Source organism: Arachis hypogaea, chromosome 4 (genome assembly GCF_003086295.3).
Source record: "Arachis hypogaea cultivar Tifrunner chromosome 4, arahy.Tifrunner.gnm2.J5K5, whole genome shotgun sequence".
In the NCBI taxonomy this organism is placed as follows: Eukaryota; Viridiplantae; Streptophyta; class Magnoliopsida; order Fabales; family Fabaceae; genus Arachis; species Arachis hypogaea.
This window is the reverse complement of record NC_092039.1, coordinates 89,362,910-89,384,754: the sequence shown is the minus strand read 5'-3', so window position 1 is coordinate 89,384,754 and position 21,845 is coordinate 89,362,910. Positions and strand designations below refer to the sequence as shown.

At 31.0% G+C, this 21,845-nt stretch overlaps 2 long non-coding RNA genes across 2 annotated transcripts; both read right to left on the bottom strand.

Annotated features, from left to right (window-relative positions):
• Window positions 1-3,869: 3,869 nt before the first annotated feature.
• On the bottom strand, window positions 3,870-4,332 carry LOC140184323 (uncharacterized). The gene is made up of 2 exons (XR_011880763.1): window positions 4,265-4,332; window positions 3,870-4,087 (listed from the first exon to the last, which is right to left on the bottom strand). It is a non-coding gene; the product is annotated as an uncharacterized lncRNA (long non-coding RNA).
• Window positions 4,333-4,526: 194 nt separating this feature from the next.
• On the bottom strand, window positions 4,527-8,225 carry LOC112794329 (uncharacterized). Its single transcript, XR_011880762.1, has 3 exons — window positions 7,752-8,225; window positions 5,556-5,770; window positions 4,527-4,670 (listed from the first exon to the last, which is right to left on the bottom strand). It is a non-coding gene; the product is annotated as an uncharacterized lncRNA (long non-coding RNA).
• Between the last annotated feature and the right edge of the window lie 13,620 nt (window positions 8,226-21,845).

Genomic DNA, 21,845 nt, shown 5'->3' with positions numbered 1-21,845 from the left:
TCTCCACTCCCATAATACTCCTTCATATCATTCATAAAATATTGCATTAAGCATAATAATGAATAAACCAAGCATAATCAATCTTTTGATAAACTCATAACTACACCATCAATGGTACCCTTTAACATATACTAATTTCAAATAAAATAGAACAATCAAACTAAAACTTCGAAAGAGAAAGAATCACGCAACTCCTTATTAAATCCATGAAAATAAAAGGTTGAGCTCCTCCGTTTTTCACTGAGGAAAACTATCAAACAGTTTGTGTGCATATTCCATAAAAACAACAAAATGCACAAGATAACAAGTTTATGCTATATCTAAGATTCTGGGAACAGAAAACAGAGTGAAGGATATGGTACCGTGAGCTAGCATGTGGGAACTGCACGGAGGATGATGGCAGCTACAAACTGCGTAGAGGGATTCAAGAAGGGCACAATGAGGCTGTGGCGGATGATGAGCTTGCAGTGCAAGAGGGATTCAGAAAAGAGAGCCGCGCTAATGCAAAGCAATGCAGAATCTTCTGGCCTTCCACTTTTGAGCTTCAGAACACACAACACAACAACACTACAACACTGCACATAGAGCAGTTTGTCTTTAGTTTTCTGCTTCATGTCAGCATACCCACCACTCATTTGCTCTTATGCCTATTCATTTCAATCTTCCAATGTTTCTTCCCTTTTGTTCTCTCTGATTCCGCTCTGAAAAAAAAATCAACTTTGGCATATCAAAACTCATCTGGGTCATGTAAAGTTTGAGCCTTTTTTAAGGAACTTGAAAAGAAAAAAGGGAAAATAAAAAATAGAATCTGGTGGAGCTAATAACCTGTACTCAGTTGATGATGAGTTTAGAATTGGACAATTCAAATTGGACAATTATTTCTAATAGAATGCAGGAATATATTTTCAGCACGGAAACAACTAATGAACCATTTATCTTGAGGTCAACAACTAAGGAAGAAGCAGAGTTACCAATGAATCTGTCTCGGTTTCGGCAACGGTTGTAACTAGTGGCAGCGTGTTTGACGGCGACCTCCTCTCCCCTTTCGGCTCCTCCCAGCGGCGGCGCTATCAATGGCAGCAGCAAAAAACCCTAATGGCGACTGGAACAAGGTGCGACGGCGACGGCCTTGACCCCAATCGACGGCAACCGCGACGACAGAGCAGGACGGTGTGAGAACAGACCTCCTCCTTCTCCCCTGGGTTCATCGTCTTCTGCTTCTCCTTCCCTTTTCGTCGTTCTTCTCCTTCGTGAGCGCGCGCTCTCCCTCTCTTCACGAACACACTCTCTCTCTTCGGCTTCAATGGCGACGACGGCAAGCTTAGTAGTGGCGGCGGTGGCAAGACGCGACGGTGTAGACCCGCGATGAGGACGACGACGGCGCTAGTTTCGCGGTGAGCTGATGCGGTCTCCCTCTCTCTTCGCAGTTCTTTCTCTTGCGGTTATGGCTTTTCGACGGCACGGCAACGCGACGGCGGCGGCGAACTCAGCAGCACCGACCCGGCTCCTTCCTCCCTTTCCACTCCTTCTCCGTTTTTCCCTATCTTCTCTTAACATTTCTTTCTTTCTTTTTTATTTGTTGAAGCTGCTGAGTGCCGAGTGTTGTGTTTTTGGGAAAGGGAAATTAAAATATCGTAAAAAAAAATTAGGTTAGCAGCGTTTTTTTAAAAATTTGTGGCAAAATCAAATCAAATAGCTGCTCTTGCCGTGTTTACTATTAAAACTGCTAAAAATCCATCGGATAGCAACTATTGTCAAAACAGCTGCTAATTGTGTGCCGCTATCTTCCGTTTTTGTGGTAGTGTGTGGATATAATTGGAGTTGGACATCACTGTCTAATCAATTAGGTGAGTGAGTGAGTTACGTTAGGTTTGATGTTTATGTAAGAATTTAAAGATTTGAAATACCAATTGCCCAATTAGATAGTTCGGCTTGTCGTCATGGATTTCTTGTGCATTTTATGTTGTGTTGTAACAGGTTGGTTACATTTATACTCGAATTTATTAAAAGAAAAAAAATACCAATAATCTTACTATTACACATTTTCGTGTTCTCTTTCCTCACATGTATTCGGCAAGGTATTAGTTAAAAAAATGTAGTTGATTATTTAACATCTTTGGGTTGTATATATGAATGACCATGTTATATATAAGCTCAGCAATTTAGTAACCAATAACATGTTCAGAAGACTTGTCCTTAGCGTGGCGACGCATTTGGATCGGATTCGAAGAGTAATGCTTAGAGTCGTTATGCTGTTGTTACTTTTATATGTACTTCTTGTTTTCTAATTAGAATTATTATTGGCGATTTCTAGTTGGAATTACTGTTATGTGTACTTCGTGTTTTATCAAATGACTAGTCACGAATATTTAACATGGACCACATAAGTGACATAACTAAATACGTAAAAGTAATTGTAAAGCACAAAACAAATTAAAGAGTCATTTAGATAAAGACATTTAAAATGTTTTTTTTAAATATTTTTAATAATTAAAATTTAATATATATAATCGATTAGACAGTATTATTTTTGTTATAATTAGGTCAGATAAATTAATTTGACAAAAAAATAATGAATCAAATTTTAAACTAGTCTAAATTAATATTATTTTTCATAAAAAATTATTATAATATCCTTATTATAAAAAATGACTAAAATACTCCTATTATATATATTAATTTTAATAATCCTAAATTATAGCCCTTTACTCCTCTATTGTCATAGGGTTAAAATTTAGAATTTTCGATATATATATATAATAAGAATATTTTAATCATTTTTTAAAATAAGGGTATTGTAGTTATCTTTTATAAAAAATAATATTAATTTAGACCGTTCAAAATTTAATTAACTATTTTTTTGGTCAAATTAATTTATCTGGACTAATTTTGACAAAAATAACATACAGTTTAATCGATTATATGTATTAAATTTTAATTATTAAAAAATATTTAAAAAAATACGTTTTGATGTCTTTATCTTGAGTAGCACCCAATTAAGAAACCACAAAATACTTAAGATTACTGAAAAGCCCAAAACATGAAACTAAATGGAAAAACACAAAATATATCAACCACTGATAATAAGCAAAACATCTATTGTATACAGTGACAGATCTAGAAAATTCTGATAGTGGGGGCAAAATATATATAATATTATAATAATTTTTATAATACAAATATTACGTTTACATAAAAAATTAATTATCAAATAGTTTACTATAAATTTGTGTGTATATATATATATATATCATTTAACTTATTTTTAATATATATTTTATATTTCAAAATTTATATTTTAAGATTTATTCTGTACAAGTTATTATTTTATGTATATATAGCATAATTGTTGTTATAATTATATTTTGTTATTGTAAAATATGATTAAGTTTTAAATATTTAATTACAAATTAAAATATTAAAATAATAATTTAAATAATAACATATAATTTAAAATTTAATTTTTTATATTTCATATTTTAAAACCTTGACAATATAATTAAAATGTCTTTTTTGTATTTGTCGTTAAACAATCATTTAAAATTTAACTTTCATACAATTATCTCTTGATGATATTCATAGTTAAAAAAACTCATTCAATTAGTGATGATATTCCATAAGCGTCGTCTGTTAGGGGGTGGAGATTTGATTTTGCGGCGGTTCCAACAAACCGCTGGCACAACCGCTACAAGTTAGATAATTGATTTTGTGGCGGTTGCAAAACCGCCGCTATTTGCTCAGTGGATTTTAAAAAAAATTTGCGGGCGGTTATAAAACCGCTGCAAATTTATGTGGGGTTTTTTTGAAAAAAATGCGACGGTTTTGAACCGCCGCAATTTCATACATAAGCTTATAAAAAAACTGACTGCTTACAATAATTTAGACCATTCTTCTTTAGTATAATCTATTTTGTTTACAGAATAATGTTTTATTTGTCGTTCAATATAAGAGGAGAATATCTTCTACAACAACCATGCACTTCTTTTCTAGACAAATCGCACATTGATCTAGACATGGTACTAATTCATTTGTCTTCCATCCACATTCTTTTTGGCATTAACTTGTTTAGAGTTAGTTGGTCCTAAAGCTGCATGAAACAATATAAATAAGGAATTGATTAAATCAAATGAGAACATAGCCGAATTAAATGTTTTACTCTGAGCTGCTGCAACCTAAATGTAGTTATGAAAAGGGAAAAAGTCACAGTGAGTTAGAAGAACAGATAAATCAGCAGAAAAAGTCAACGGGAGATTTTTTACTTTACCTCATTTCCAATACTTTCATGCAACTTTTCTGTTTTCTCTTTTGCCTAGCATAGAAATATTTGACAGTAAAAAACATAATTAAGCCTTTTGTACTTGCTCACTTGCTAATTCATCAACTAGGACAGTGACTATGAGCTAAACTAACCGTCAATTCTAATTTCATAGCTTTTAGAATTCCATTTTTGCCTTCTAGTTCAAGCTGAATTTCCCTTAGCTAGATGAAAATAAATTCAACTCTCAATCAACAAAACGTAACAGAGAAAATGAAAAGTAGCTGTTATGTGTACCAATAATTTTCAAGACTCAGCCTCTGTCTACTAGAGTTAAGTTCCTGCATTTCATATAGTTAAATGGGCTTTCTTTCTTTTTGTGTTCTTTCTTCTTCTTCTCTTTCTTCAACCTCTCCTGCAAATCATCCATTGTACATGCTCAGTGCAGATTTTTCAAGAATAGAGTAACTAAGATTACAAAATAGAAGCTTAACCAACAGTAACAAACAGAGTTTGATATCACATTGACTCTAAATACTCGTCATAATGAACTTCCCAAGAGAAAAACAACATTTATCAATTAGAAAGAATGAGACTTGTAAAGAAGGTTCAATTGGGACCATTCACATAAGATGCAAAGGCTAATCATTACTTAATATTCTCATATCCATCATAAAATTAACAATGGGCTACATGAACAAGTAACTAAACTATAAAAAACAAAATCCTCTACATTAATAATGCATATAAAATAAATATCAATTTATGTTAGAACTGACAGGATACTCCACCATTCGGACACATTCTTAATCTTAATTTAATGTAGAATAGAGCAAATACTCCTACTATCTGATAAAAATTCTTGTTGCATATTTTAAAAACGTGCTGCTTCACAATAAAATCAAGTGGAAAGTATACGATTATTTAAATTATGTTCAATTCTATGTAAGATTAAGAAAACATAAGCTACATATTTTTAATGCAGAAGTCGTAACAATTGTCCGGATAAAAATAAAAACTTTGTATTTAATTTGGCAAAGTTGTCCTTAATGTAACTGAAATCATATATTTTCACTACAAAAAGTACCAACTCATCAGTGTGAAACTGTAATACTAAAAATTTACAGATGAAAAAATATGGACCAACCAATGACTTTTCAAATTGAGCAATGAACACCAATGACTTTCCAAATTGAGCAATGAATAATGAATAAATAAATCACAACTTGACATGAAATTGCATGTTAATCTCTTAGCTGGACTAACCCTCTCTTTTAGAGGTGAGGAGTGAAAAACGTACTTTTTTCCCATTCTGTTCTGCTAAGCAGAGAGCATCAAGCATCATTTCTTTGCCTTGGCGAATCTAAGGCATCTGTACTTTTCGCCGCTCACTGTAATTTCAAGAGCTCCATCTTGGTTATCTTGATTTGAGGCAGTTCCCATTAAGACACTTTTTTCTTTCTCAAGGTTGTCTCTTTCCATCTTCAACCTTGCCTCTTGACGCACAATCTCTGCCTGAAACAAAAAAGTAACGGTGTAAATTTTTGTAAACCAGCAGTATCATAAAAGAAAATATTGTTATAATGCCAAAAAGTTTCTTCAGTCAATTTCCATCTTTTTTTCTGTCAAAATGCTGGTGACTCACAAAATGCCCCAGATCATTACAGAACAATGAAAAGTAGTACCTTTGAACGTGTGAAACATGATATCAACAAAAATATTAGATAAAGGTTGTCCTAACTATATGCGTCTCAAAAGTATAATGTACTAGTCTAAGGAGAACTAATTTTGCAGAAAGTTGCAGCAGCTAAGCATCTTATAAACCAACCATGAAGTCACTGTTTCAGTGATACTTGCCAATTCTAACTGATTAGTCAAATAATTTGCTGTGTATAATGCCTAGTGTACCTAAAAGCCTATTACTTTGTCTCTATGGTTTTAGGAAAGTTCATTAAAATTTCACTTATATCAAATCTTCAATACCATCAACTTTAAATTAAACTACTACATCTCACTTTGTCAAGCGTTCATCTAGACATCAGAATTGGAATTCATACAATCATTTCTCGGTCAATGGTCATGCATGACTACAGGATAAAGGGATACTTAGTGGTATCCAAATTCAAAGCATCCATCTAAACAAAAATTAGGTTATCCATCAAAACATTGGATAATCATCAAAAGTCAAGTGACACTAGCATTGCTAGATTGCTACTGCTTTCTCCTTTCTCTAATTCCTTTAACATTTTAAATATATCCATATGATCATACAAGGATATATGATTAATCATGAGAGTGATTTATAGCAAAACCCACTACAAACATTATAAATTTTAGAGAAATGGATACATCACGACGAGAAAGTTCAGCCTTCCATGCAGCTTCACGCTTCGCTACTTCACCCTCACGCTCTTCAATATAACTTTGCATCTCTCTCTCCTTCATGATCCTATCTTGAATATCAGCATCTAATGTTTCTTTCAACTCTTGAACAAATTTATCTACCACAACCTTTATACGAATAGACATCCTTGACTCTAATTTCTTGTGTTAAAATTCCAAACCTTGAAACACACACCAAAAAAGTCTCATATATTCTAGTACTCAGTTTGAGAATGGAATACCCTAAAGAACAATAATCAACTTTGAACTTATGCTTGACAAGCACATAAAAATATGTTTGGGAAGAATTTTCATTCTTTTAAACTTCATACTGATGCATCAATTAAAAACATAACTATCCAAAGCATTTCTTTATTACATTTAGTTTTGAATGAGCTGCAGCAATATTCTATGTTTTTAAAATTTGCTATTCTCAAAGTTACTTGTTTTTTTTGAAAACTAAGGAAACTTCTCAATCTGGGAATATTACTGCATGAAATTGGCAATTGTCCTAATCATCCTTGTCAGTATCCCTAATCCCTAACCCAAGAAGGTCCCTTATAAGTTTATATTTTATCAAGTACAGAACAGAGTAAAGTTTCCTTTGAGGTGATATGGGTGAATTGATACATATAAATGTTCCAAACCAAGAAGATGAATCAAAATGTTGAGGCTCCTAATCAGAAGATAAGTTTCTTGGTATCTATGTCATCTTCAAAGATATTCAATAATAATAATAATAATAATAATAATAATAATAATAATAATAATAATAATAATAATTCAGCTCAAACTGGTAATGAATAGGTGAATCAAACCAAATCAAGTGATCATATCAAAATGAAGCAAAATGGAAGCATTTAATCAAATATGATGACACATTATGGAACAAACTCTAACCATTTACCCATAATTAATTAATTAGTTTCAACTCACACACAAATCATCATCTTCACTTCATCAAGTCTAGGATCAGCTTTACCATTTCATTGCAAAGATCAGCACAATTCTAATAATCCAAAACCCTAAAACTAAGTACAACAACAGCTTCTTTACTTATCTTTTTAATACCGAAAAAAAAGAAAAATGTACAGGAGAGACGGAGAGTACAGACCAAGGGAACTAAGGAGAGGATCTGCCACCTCCGATTACCACGGCCGCCGCTTGTCGTTCACGGAGTCACAACCGATTTCTTCAGCCGGGCATGTGCCCTTTATCCGTCGCTGCGGTCACTCCCTTCCCTGTTCGCTATTTCTCTTCACTAAAAACCTAAAAGTGGTATTTGGGGCAAGAGAACAAGCATTTGGAGAGGAAGAGAGTGTGTGTGCTACGGTGTTGGTTGATACTTGATTGTGTTCCATCAATGAAGCCCTAATTAATTTTTTAGACTAACACAAAGGATGGAGGGGGAGAGAAGAAAAGGGTAAGGGGTTGGGGGTTGTGCTCTGCTATTTTCACCTTTCACTTTTATTTGATGCGGTGAATGCCTAAAACCGCCTCAGGTCAGAACAATTGGAGCGGGGCTTAATTACACACCAGGAACCGCATCAATTCAATGAAGCTGCAGCGGTTTGGGACAACAGCCGACAATCTTTGGCTGCTAAGTTTCGCGTCTCTTGTAGTGTTATTATGAAAAAAACTAAAGCTAATTTTAAAAGAAGAAACATAAATGAATAGATAATATTCTTTCGAGTCGATTTTTAAGAAAGAACACCAATCTTATTTAGATTTGAAAATTGATCATTATAATGGACATTTAATATGAAGTTCTCAAATTGGCTATCAATGTCAAAAGTTGAATAAAAAATTATTGTGGGGTTAAATTTAATAATTTAGTGGGGATAAATAAATATTATTATTATATACTACTCAATAAAATTCCAAATTGTAGTGGAGACGCTTGCCCCCACACCCACATGAGTGGATCCGTCCCTGATTGCATGCACCTTATCAGGTGGTTCCCCTAGGTGCCCCAGAAATTTTGTGCTCCCAATACCCATGCCAAATGGCAAGAGACCTGAGGAATCAACAATCTCTTCCTCTACTATCATTTGACATAAGAAAGTCTATGTCAAGAGCCCTGTGAAGTCGATATCACACCTCATTAAATTGTGGTATATGTTCGGGCATAAATTTTCACAATATCCTTGTTGAGGATAGTGATGTAATTAGTGCTAAAAGAGTAACTGAGAAACATCGATCATTAGGTAGTAGTAACGAGTGGAGATTAGTTTGTTAGTTTTTTGTTATGGTTCAATACTATATATATAAGGCAACCTTGCCTTGTTTCTAGGTTTTGAGAAGTCAATGTATTTTTTCAGTTTTAGTTTTGTAAATCATTCATTCTTTTTTTTTGGTGTTCTCTACTTTCAGTAGCTAGCTTCATAGAATCTTGACATGGTATCAAGAGCTTTAGGTATATAATCCATGGTCGACTCATCCACTTTTGCTACATCCACCATCAACAAATACTGCAGCATAGTCTTCTTCCCCCAACTCAAAACTTTAGGTGATCTTAATTATTTCTTAGGTGTAGAAATTCAGAAAACTATTACTGGTCAACTACACTTATCTCAAACCAAATAGATTAGTTATCTATTATCAAAATTAGGAACCAACCCCAATGATCTCTTCTTTACAATTGACATCTGCAGGATCGGAAGATTTTAAAGACTCGAAGCCCTACAGATCGGTTGTTGAGAGCCTCCAATATGTGACTATTACAAGACTTTATCAGTCCTTTGCTGTTAGCAAAGTCAGTCAGTATATAAGCCACTTGTGTCCCATTGGAAGGCAGTAAAGAGGTTGCTTCGTTACCTACAAAGCTCAGACTTGTGTTTGTATGGTTTTTCTGATGCTGACTTGGCCTCAGACTTGGAAGAATTGCAAGTGAATCTTCAAACAGTCTAACTATTTTCTGTGATAACATGAGCACAGTAATACTCACTGCGAATCCTGTCCTCCATGACAAGAACAAACACTTTCAACTTGACTTACAATTCGTTCGTGAATCAGTCAATGGCAATAGGCTGCATGTAGTTCATATTCTGGGGATAGAACAACTGGCTGACATTATCCTGACTAAATCGCTTTCGTCCTCCACTTTTGAAGGCTTCGACGCAAACTCAGTGCTAAGTTTAAAGGGGGTTGTTGAGGATATTGATGTAGTTAGGAGGAGTGCTAGGAGGCAGCACTTTTATTAAATTCTGGCCAACACTTAACCATCATAGAGAAATTGAACGATTTTATACTATTAGATGTAATCTCATACCATTACAAATATCATTGATAGCTAAAATCCATAATATCTGCTGGTCTCTAGACTTTCTTTTTCTGTTATGATTCAGTACTATATATATAAAGTAATCTTGCTTTGTTTCTAAGTTTTGAGAAGTCCATGTATTCTTTCAATTTTAGTTTTGTGAATCGTTCATTCTTCTTTTCTTGCTATTCTCTACTTTTTGGTAGCTAGCTTCATAGAATCTTGACAATATAATCCTCGCTAAAAATTAAAAAAATGAATAATAATATACTTATTGATATACATGTCAGGAGGAAGTTCAGCAAATAATAACTCATGGAAACAAATCCATGCTGGCTTTCTGCCATACAACAACTATTGAAAGTTTGAAATGCAATCACCCACAGCCTTATTCATACCAGTTACCATATATTAGAAGACTAAACTAATATGCAACCTCCTGTAATGTGACTATCTCTACGTGCCATGTGAAAAGTATGCATCTTTATAAGCCATCATTTAATGAATGCACTAGTAGAAGCCTCGTTGAGCTCAAATTAATGCTCATGAAGGCCAATGACATGGTATAATCGTGCTGTCTAAAGGTAACAGATGATGTGATCATATAAAAGAATTTTCTACCACCAACAACTAGTAGGCTACAGAAAAAAAATTTTAAATTTTACATTTAAAGTTTTTACATCTATGAAATATTTAAATAGTGTATTCACATTAGTCTATTTACATGAATTTTGCATGTGTGTATTCACACAATTTATGTTGGTTACAATTATATATCTCTCAACCTATGCTATAATCTCAACCAATCATATATACTATACTAATAATCTAACATATCCTTAAGCCAAAAGCACCATTATCAACGTAGTATAATATGTTCTATAAATCTAATGAATGTAACAACATTATTTACTCGACCAACCTCTTGGTTTATGAATTCCGCTACATGAACAATACCATTTAACCAGTACAATTGATCTATATAATTCATCACTTTGTTTTCATTTCTTTTCTCGTGCTTGTGGTTGTTTTCTTTCTTGGAATCAAATGCTAAGTCGTGCCTTTATAATATGATTTTATCATATTTCCTTTATCCTAAATCATGGGAATGCCTTGGGTTTCAGCATTCCTTTACACATACTAAATCGTGATATGTGCTAGGATTTTATGCTAGGATAAGATCTTAAGAATATTATTTCTGAAAATATCTTTTTCAAATGTGTTGTTTAATTAGTGAACTTATTTTGCGAAACTCTATTTTTATATAAATAAATTTTTAGTCTTAATAAAATTTTTTACTTTTTAATTTGATCCCTATAACTTTTTATAGTTTTAGTATTAGTTTAATAAACTTAAAACTTGTCTACTTTAATGGTTGGTTGTTACTTTATTCCATTAAATACTAATATATCAAATTAAAGACTAAAGCTCTAAAGTAGTTATTAAAATTGTCTCCTGCATTAAAATTATTTTCGAAACTTTAATTGCATAAAAATATCTTTGAATTTGGTTGTTGTGATTTGCGTTGCTCCTCGACGCATTTTTCATTAACGATTTTCTTATGTGCCTTGATGACATAAACTATTAATACATATGTCACATTATAATTTAAATACATGTAATAATGTGATGATAAATGAATCAATAACATGTGGCATGCTCATGGGAGTAATAGCTTTTTATATATTATATTACAATAATAATTATCCACATATTAGTTTAGTGTGATATGTTATATTATAATTTGTCCACATGTCATTTGACATATCATCATTGTAAGTGTATTAAATTGGTCTTAAACTTTACAGTAATAAAGTGTCTCATTTTAGTATAATTATTAAATAGCGTGAACCAAATTAAATTTGTACCAATTCTTTTATTTTTAAATTTAAAATTTTTAATATTTTTTAAATATAATTATTTTTTATTTACTCACTTGTTTAAATACAAGTATTTTTATAAATATTTTTAAGTTTATAGTTTTAATCATACAAATTTCTTTTAAGATAATTAAATATTAATAAATTTTATAATATATAAGTTTTTTATTTTAATGAAATAATTATATGATCAATTACGAAAATAATATTTTAGTCCAAAAACACATTTCATAAAAATTAAAAACTGATTTAAACTTTATTTTTTTGTAACTTAAAAAAAAAATAAAAAGAACAATTTTAATCTAATGTCAAACTTTAATAATTTAAAAGCTTAGCTAAATTTTCAATAATTTAAATAAAATTAGCTATCTTATTTAAATTTTCAATAAATTTATTTTGAAAACTATAATTGTTTTATGTCTCGATATGTAGTTATGCATTATACTTGTAGCTAAATTTTCTAATTTTATTGAAATTAGAACAAAAATTATTGTTTTTATTTTATTATTTTTTATTAAGATAAAAAATAAGGTTTAAATAAATTTTCAGTTCCTATGAGGTATATATTTTTTAGACTAAAAAAATATTTTTAATCAAATATAATTTTTTTATTAAAATAAAACAGTTATATTATAAAATTTATCAATATTAAATTATTGTAAAAGATATATATGACTAAAACAAAAAATTTAAAAATATTTATAAATATACTTATATTTGAATAATATGTAAAAACTAGAAGATAAATTAATTAGTACATTAAAAAATATTTAAAATTTTAAATTTATAAAAAATGAAAAATATCTCGTGTAAGAACTAATTTGGTTCACACATTTAATTTTAAGAATAGGAACTAATCGGTACAATTATGATATTTCAGATAATACATGGATAAATTATGTTATGACATATAATACCAAATAAATACGTAAACAAATAAACAATATTATGATATATGATACTATTATTTTCATCAACATACGATATATCACTGATTGACTCATCATTGTATCATTATACATAGTTAAATTATAGTATGATACATGCTATTAATAATGGTCCATGTTATCAAATTAAATCAGTAAGTGTGTGTTTGGATTTCAGTTTATAAATGGAAGTTTGCATAAAATTAATTTTGTAGAATTGATTTTGATGAAAAGTAAGTTTGGGTTAACGTGATTTATATTTGGCAATTTTTATATCAAAATTGATTATAGTAAAATAAATATTGTTTGAATTATACTACTCAAAATCACTTTTAGATAAAAAATTATTAAAAGAGACATTCATCTAAATAATTTTTTTATATACATATAAAATCAGAAAACTAACAAAAATAATATAAAAAATATTTATCTTATAAATAAAATAAATACAATAAAAAAAATATGAAAGAGAGTATTATAAATTTTATAATGTCAAACAAAAAGAAAATATTCTATAATTTTTCTAGTACTCTTTAATTTATTATTATTTTAGACTATAAATTTTTATTATTTATGACTCTATTATTATTTATGGTTAATTTTTTATTTATTTTGTCCTTTTTTATAGGATCATAATTTATATTATATAAAATTTTGATAATAAAATTAATATATAATAATTACAATTACAAATATTACAAAGTCAGAATAAATAGATAAAATTAATACAAAACAAAAATAGAGTACATCAAAGAATAGAAAAAATGATAAAAAATAATAAAAATTTCATAAAACCAACAACATATATCATATGAACAAAAAAATAGAATAAAATCAAATAAAAAAATAAAAAAATTCATACACAACATAAATATAATGGAGAAAAAAATAGAAAAAAAGAATTTATATAAACAAAAAATAATAAAAATATCATAAAAAAGTCAACAAATTTGTCATATGAATAAAAGAGCACTACACAAATAATATAAAAATATTTATCATATAAATAAAAAATATAATAAAAAATATAAAAATTAAAATATAAAAATGAGTATTAAATATAATAAAAAAATTAAAATATTTAATTTGCTGGTAATTGAAACAAATCTGAACTATTTTGATGAAAAAAGTTGCAACTACAAATTATGAAGAAACAGGAAGAATTATAAAGAACTAATCTTTTTTATAGAAGAAAATGAAGGGTATGGTAGGTAAAAAAGAAATAAATTTTTCATCTAATTTTTCAAGAGTGATCACCAACCATGAACGTGAAACGCAGAAGTTACAAATTTTAGCTTCTCCTGAACGTACGTTCAAAGACAGAATCATTTCTGCGTTTAGAAAGATAAAAATTGACAAACATGAAAGTGAAACTTTCAAGAAGTTCAAACGCACTTCTATCCTCTCCAACGTAGTTGCCAAACACTATCGAAAAATAAGTGAGAAACTAACATAAATCATATTAGCCAATCTCACACGTTTTCATGGAATTGACATATTAAAAAAATTAAATAAACAAATTTTTAGTTTTATTTTGCCAAATTTTTTTTTTATAAAAATTTTAGAACAAAAAATAAATATTTTATGAATTTAGTTAATATGTGCTTTTAAGGCCCATGATAAATTTACTACTAATAAAAAATTTTAAATATTTTAATTTAATAAATATAAAATGAAAATATTAAAAATTTAAATTTTTTATATTTTTAATAAATTTTTTTTATTTTATAATCTTAACATGTATTTTTATAACACATAGATAAATTCATATTTTATAAAAATAAAAAACTTATTTAAGTTTATATTTTTTTCCTTTAAAAAAAGACTCTTGACAAACCTATATGGGTGACGGGTGAGCAGTGGTCAACCGCAAGTTAGGCCGGCCAACGGCGAATGGTAATTGGAATTAGGAAGCGGTGGAGTGGGATGGATGGACATAGACGGTGAATATTTGACTTTGTCCTCATGGAATTAAATGTTAGACTCATGTAATATCTGTTGCGTAACAAGTAAGCAACTAACTAATGCACTCAAATAAAGTAGGAACACATGGCATGAGGCTGATGATTGTGATGGTATTAATATTGGTGTATGCTATGGTGTCTATATACACTTGTTTAATTTACTAGAAAAAGATAAAAATTAATATTTAAATTAAAAAATATAAAAATAAATAATTTTTTAATATTTAAAACTTACTAAAAAAACAACTTCGATAATTTTGACACCAAAATTAAAGGCATGGAGAATTGGCCTTAATATTATCATTCTGTTTGTGAAGAAGCAGTGGAATGCATGAAACAGTTGTCAAAGCCAATAACCAAACTTACCTTTGACCTTAGGTAAAGACCCAAATCATTGTGTCTATATTCTGTATGCTTTAAATGAAGAAAATATATATTAGACATAGGATTCTCATGACCCTCTCCCCTAGGCCCTAGAGATGCTGTTGCTTGCAGTCTAGTAGTTAATGGGGGCATGCCATGCCATGCATGCACCATCCCAATTCTTTCCTTCTTTCTTTTACAGTTTTCTTCCTTTATTTGGTAACAGAGTCAGTGTCACCCCAGTACTGTTTTACTTTATGCTTCAATGCTTGCATCTTTAAATTTTGAGTAATTGTCCAAATAAGTTTTAAGGATTTTTAAAATTAAATATTTTAATTTTTTTATATTTTAAATATATAAAATAGTTTTTAATATTCATTTTTATTAGCTTTTAATTTAATTCGAAAAATAAAGTTTAAAATAATTTATAAAAAATTTAAAATTTTTTAAAACAATTCCTAAAAATTTTAAAAAATTTAAAAATAGTTATTTCAATTAAACAATTTAAAATAAAAGGGAACTATATTGTATAATAAAAATAAATATTAAAAATTATTTTATATATTTTCAAACATAAAAGACTAAAGTGTTCGATATGAAAATTTTCAATGACTAATTTAATTAATTACTCTTGAATTTTCTTACTTTAGTCCTTAGGTGACATATTTTATTTTTATTTTCTAAAAATTACATTTTAACTCCATAAATTTTACATATTCATATTACTTTACCTTAAAAAGATTTTATCTCTCATAACTTATTCTGCGGTGGGAGCAAGAACAAATAATAATGTAAATTAAAGGTGATAAAACGCTACAATTTCTAAAAATAAAATACATACATATATAACAAAGAGAATATAGCTAAGAGACTTGAAAGAAAATGATCCAATCAAAACAAAATCGAAGATGCATCGCTCACGAAAAACGACAAGTCAGAAAGCTTATACAGAAAACCAAAAGGCAGATATATATAAAATTTCAACTGATAAGTATAATCAAGTTCTATACTTGACCTGTAAAACAAAGGCCAGCCAGAATATATATATATACAACCCAAAAGATAAATACAAGTCCTAATTCTCCAGGTCAACCTCTAAGTACATAGTATAAAAGCTAAGTACATAGTATAAAAATCCCATAAAAGTAGATCTTCGCTTTTGAAAGAGTCATCTAACACGCTCAGCAAGGTGTTTCACGTCCTACATTTAAAAAACAATATGTATGAAATGAGAATCGAAGGTTTTTAGTATGGTAAAGGTGCCTACATAGATAATATATAAGATCCCAGAAAAGTCAGAGGCATTCATAAAACTATTACACTCATATTCAAACCTAAAACTTATTCTAAACTAGTAATATCGATAATCTATCTAAGGAAATTCTAATTATAAGCTAACACTGCACCTTCTATCTCACCAAACCTCCTATTCACTGGTGGAACTATCCTCAGCTCACCTCCGTCAGCATAAGGGATCTCTCAGTTGCAAATACACACAAGACAGGAAAAGAAAACACAGATAGGATACAATTACAACAAGTAGGAAAATAGCAGATACACATGGCTAATCAATTAGGCAAACCAAAGTAATGCACACTCAAACAAAACATACAAATGCACATGATGCATGTCTGCCTCATGGCCGATGAGTCTTATCTGTCGATTATCTAGCCAAACCTGACATGTCTGGTAGCTAACCCTAGACAGTCCCTGCGTGCGCGCATCCCTAACCTCAAAGATCATAATTATATAAGTAGCGTTGTGCAGAGGTCTAAGGTGTGATTTTTGCTTTTCAGTTGGCTTTTTGAAACATCACAACTCTTCATCTTCACATACAAAAGCAAAAGCCTCTTCATCATCTATATCATAATCTTCATTCAAGTCCCCTTCATATTCTCCCAAATACTTGGTTGGTATAATAGAAATAGTGCTCACCATTTTCTCACCTCCTTCATCAAAGTATTCCTCATCTAAGTCAGCATCGTTTTCTTTAAAATCAACCGGGATTTCAGCATTAGCCTTGCCTTTCCCTAACTTAATTGGGGAAGGAATACTTTTGGAAATAGTTTCCCCATCAGACGAGAAAACCACTTGAGTGTGAACAGACGGAGTTGCCCCCTTGTCCGTCGAAGTTGATGGTCTTTCCTGTATCACCTGAAGTACATACCTTCCACCTCGATTTCCTCTAGCTCTTCCTCGAGGATAGGGGCAACGTCCTCGATTATAACCCCGATGACCCCTTTGAGGATTACGCCTATATTGCATATTTCGATTACGGAACTCTTGATAGATTTTTATCTATTGAACTCCTAAGGCTTGCGAGCGACTCATCGAAGGAGCAAAATTCCCTTGAGGATTTCAAGAACTCTGTCCTTCCATCCTTCAAGAAGGATTTCTTTGACGAATTTATTCCTTCTTATGAGCCAGCTCTTTCTTTATTCTTTCCTTCTCAGAGATTATTGCGGCCTTAGCATTGAATACAACATTGCATCAAAGACACAAAGAGACATCTCAATCTTTCAATTTTTGCTGTAGAAAAAATTCTAACAATCTTTCGCCCACGCTGGGATACACTAATCGCACATTGGCCTCGAAATCCTCCAAAGCATAATCAAATCCATAGGAAGTAAAACCAGCCATGTTAACCCCCAAGAACTGAGGCTCAGCAAAATTCGCGCTAGCGTCGAAAGGATCAGTATTGACCTTCATGTCTTTTTACTATCATCGAACTTTAGTCTACCTTCCATGATCGCTTCTTGAATCATGTCCCTGAAATGAACACAATTATTAGTTGAATGCTAGTTGCTTGATGAAATTTACAATAAAGTTTTTCTTTCAAATATTTATTGAAAGCAATGTGTTGCTTTCTGGCAAAATCAATTATTTATCCTTAAGCAACACATAAAAAATTTGTTCTGATTTTGAAATATCGAAACTATATTTCTTACTACTCTTATATTTTAAATGACATATTATAAGGTGGGCCTTTCTTTAGTTCAGCCAAATTGACTTCAAGAAAATCATTATTAGATTCTTGACTTGAAAATTCCATTTCAATATATGAGACTTTTTCTTTTCAAGCAAACGACTTGCCCTTATATTGTTTCTCATTGTTAAACTTCTCCTTTTTTTTTTGAAGGAGTTCTATCTGATGAACCTTTCAGCTAAATGAGCCAAATCAGGTATATGTACATTAAGTAATTTTTGTCGCATATATAAACTCAATCCCATAGTTGCCATTTTTACCACCTCGCTTTCAGGAAGTTAAACATAACAACGACTTTGAGCATTTTTAAAGCGAATCATGAAATCATTGATTGATTCTTCATCACCATGCTTTAAAGCAACCAAATCAGTAATTGTTACATTCAATTCACCTCTATAAAATTGAGCATGAAAATTAATTTCCAACTGTACCCAAATCACAATCGAATTAGATATTAAATTTGAAAATCAAGTAAAAGCATTCTTCGTTAAGGAAGAAGCAAAAAATTTCATTTTCAAATTTTCATCATTCACCAAATTGTCTAATTCGACCATGTATCGGGTAATATGCTCAGTAGTCGATTCTTTAGCTTCCTCTGCAAATTTTGTTACTATTTTAGGCTTTTTTACACCTTTGGGTACCGTTGCTGACTGTACTATAGCAGGGAAAGGAAACTCTAAATCTTCTTGATTTTCCCCAATGTTATGTCAATCAGCCTTATTATAATCAATAATTTGAGTGATTCTTTTGACATGTCTAGCTAATCGCTTAAATTTTGTTTCATGATCGGTCATTATGGGGTTTAAAATGGTAGTCATTTGTTGAGTTAACAAATTCACCAAGTTATGGTAACTTTTCTCGATATGTTGTCAAAATTCAGCCATCGAATTCATACTATTCGAAGATGACCTACTTGATAATCTCGAGCAAACTCAGGATTATATGGTGGCTAATTATTAACTGCCCTAGGTGCATTTCCAAATCTAATTGGAGGCACAAAACCACTCATTGGTGGGGTATAACCAGGAGGAAGGCCATAGGCAGGACAACCAGCGGTTACGGCAAGTTGTGTTGTCGCTTGAAAGATTCGTGGGCGTGTATTACGCCCACTATTTCCACCAGGCACATTACTAGTTGTCACATTTTCTCTAGATCTAACCCCTGGATTCTAAATATTACCCTCTATATGTGACGTTAAATTCGCAGATGAATGTGCAACTATTATCGGGTCGTTATCATTCATAGATGATCCCCCATTAGTATTTGAAACTTCATCTGCCATGTTTATAACCCTTCCACTCCTAAGTTGCATAAACTAAATCATTTGACAATAATCTTTTGACACACTTTAACTCAACTATCCCACCGGACATGCCAATTTGTTATGCAAATTTTTCTCAAATATGGGTTGGTTCGATATCTATTATTTGGGAGCAAAACCTACTCCTCTTTTGTGAGTACCAATTTTTGAATGTGTACCAAAGATTTTATCACTTAAGTATAATGACAAAGGAAAGATTTGAAAATATAAAATAAAATGACTTAGAAAAGAAAGAAATTGGTGAGATGAAGAAAATGACTTTGAATTTAAGGAAATCAATAAACTGCCTTCGACAAGGTCGAAGGGCTTTGAATTCAAATACAAATACTAAAATTTTAAAGGAAAGCGAAACAAACTTTGATAAGAAGTAAACTTTTAGAAAAGAAAACATTACAAAAAATTTAAAAGACATGAAAGGAATCCTACAGAAAAGAAAGCTCTTTGCAAACTCAATAAGTCGCTGGGGATGTGAGTGTGCTAGAGTATTTTCTGAAGACAAATTCCAACCTTTTTTTTCTTCCATCATTTAACTATTTATAAGACATTTCAACCAATCAATTATTTTTCATGTGCGTGAATTATTGAGTAACTATTCCCGAGCTTTGAATAATGCTATAATTGCCATTAATTGTCTTTATTTGTCAATTTCCCTACCATTTTGATTACCTCACCTTTCTTCCATGAGTCCTATCGATCGAACCTATCTCTCTTGTCAATAAGTCCTTTCCGATGAGCTTCATTATCTTCAAAGACCAAATGAGTTCCTGCCTTGATATTCCAAACTTGTTTTATTTTGACTAACAGTTGCATAATCACAAAATTCAGTTTTTAATCCTAAATTTTAAACGCGCATAACTTTTTAATTAAAAATTATTTTTCATCCGTTCTTTGAACGTCATATACTACTCAGACCCGATTTTCATTTAAAACAAGTTTACAAAATTTGAAGGTCCGAGAAACAAGTTACGGCACGTAAAAGTTGGTTAAAAACTGTTTTTTTACCAAATTTAAACCTTTACTCAATTTTATCAAAATCCCAGCTCAATTCAAACCAAACTATAACAATGCCATTTCCAAACATTATAACCCTCATTCATGATTCCACAATCATTCAATACTTAATACACAAGGTCTCAACCAAATAATCCTTATCAATTCAATCAAACCTTTATCACACATACTTATACAACAATATATCACAACCAACTCAACCAATCATCATCATTGCATAAATTTCAACATAATCACTCCACCATTTACCTCTACTTACCAAAAGGGGGACTCCTCACCCCATCACGGCCTCTGGCCCAATATTAACATCAATTAATATCATAACACAATTCAACTTATGTATATACACATTCATACCAATCAATAACCACTCAATTCACAAAATCACAACTAATCAACACAACATCAACCAAAGTTCATTCAATCCGAAAGGCCATTAACCTACTCGAAACTAAAACCCGTACCTCTAAGACAATGGTTCTTCCAACACTTTGATTTCTTCTGAGCTACACCAAGGCTATCCTTAGATCCAATTTCGCACCAAATTACCCCGGGCTAGTTCCGTTTCACCCCAAATCTAATCTAATCAAGCTCTATGACATCTAATCACATAATTTTACATAATTCAACCTAAATTGATAACTCAAATTTGTGCAAACAATGGAGAAAGGTTTTCTTACCATATTTCTCATAGTTTTGGCTTAAAATTCTACTAGAACTCATAATCGGGCCTCCTCTGAACATAAAAAATTCAAGATTTTCTCAAAATCAAAACAAAAAATGCAAAATTGAATAGGGCAAAGAACTGGAGGAGAAATTTCGAGTTCCTTATGGCTTTGTTTAAATACAATCAAAGAGAATTCCGAGACAAATGCGTGGCTATAAATGGCTCGTTGATGAATCCACATTTCAAGATATTTATTTACTCTATTCAGGTGGATTTCATCAACTTTTCTTGCACTTATCCGTTGAAATAGCATAGTTTTATGATTTCTTTCTAAATTGTGCTTGAAAGTGAAAATATGCTTTTTAGACTTTTTAATTGTTAAATTTTATTCACTTTAATCTCCTTCAGTGCCTTGATGTATTTGTTAAGTGATTTCAGGTTTCTAAGGCAAGTATGGGTTGAAGAAGTGAGAAAAAGAACTTGCAAAAGAGAAGAAACCATGAAGAAATGGGGGTTTGGAAGATTCAGCAGCCGTACGTACGTATAGTAATGCGTGCGTACGCTCAGGTGTGAGCTCATAGCGACATGTACGTATGACCCACGCGTACTCATGACCCTTGTCACATGAGTTCATTAATTGCAAATTCCTGGGGGCAAATTCTAGGCCTCCAAAATCCAGTCCAACTCATTTCTGAAGCTATATCAAACCAAAGTGATGCCTTTCTTTTTAGATGATCCCTATAGAAAAAAAATATTTTTACAAATATATGTTTTTTTCTAGTTACTTCGTTCTCTATTTCTATTTTAAAGAATCTTTAGGAAAAGAAT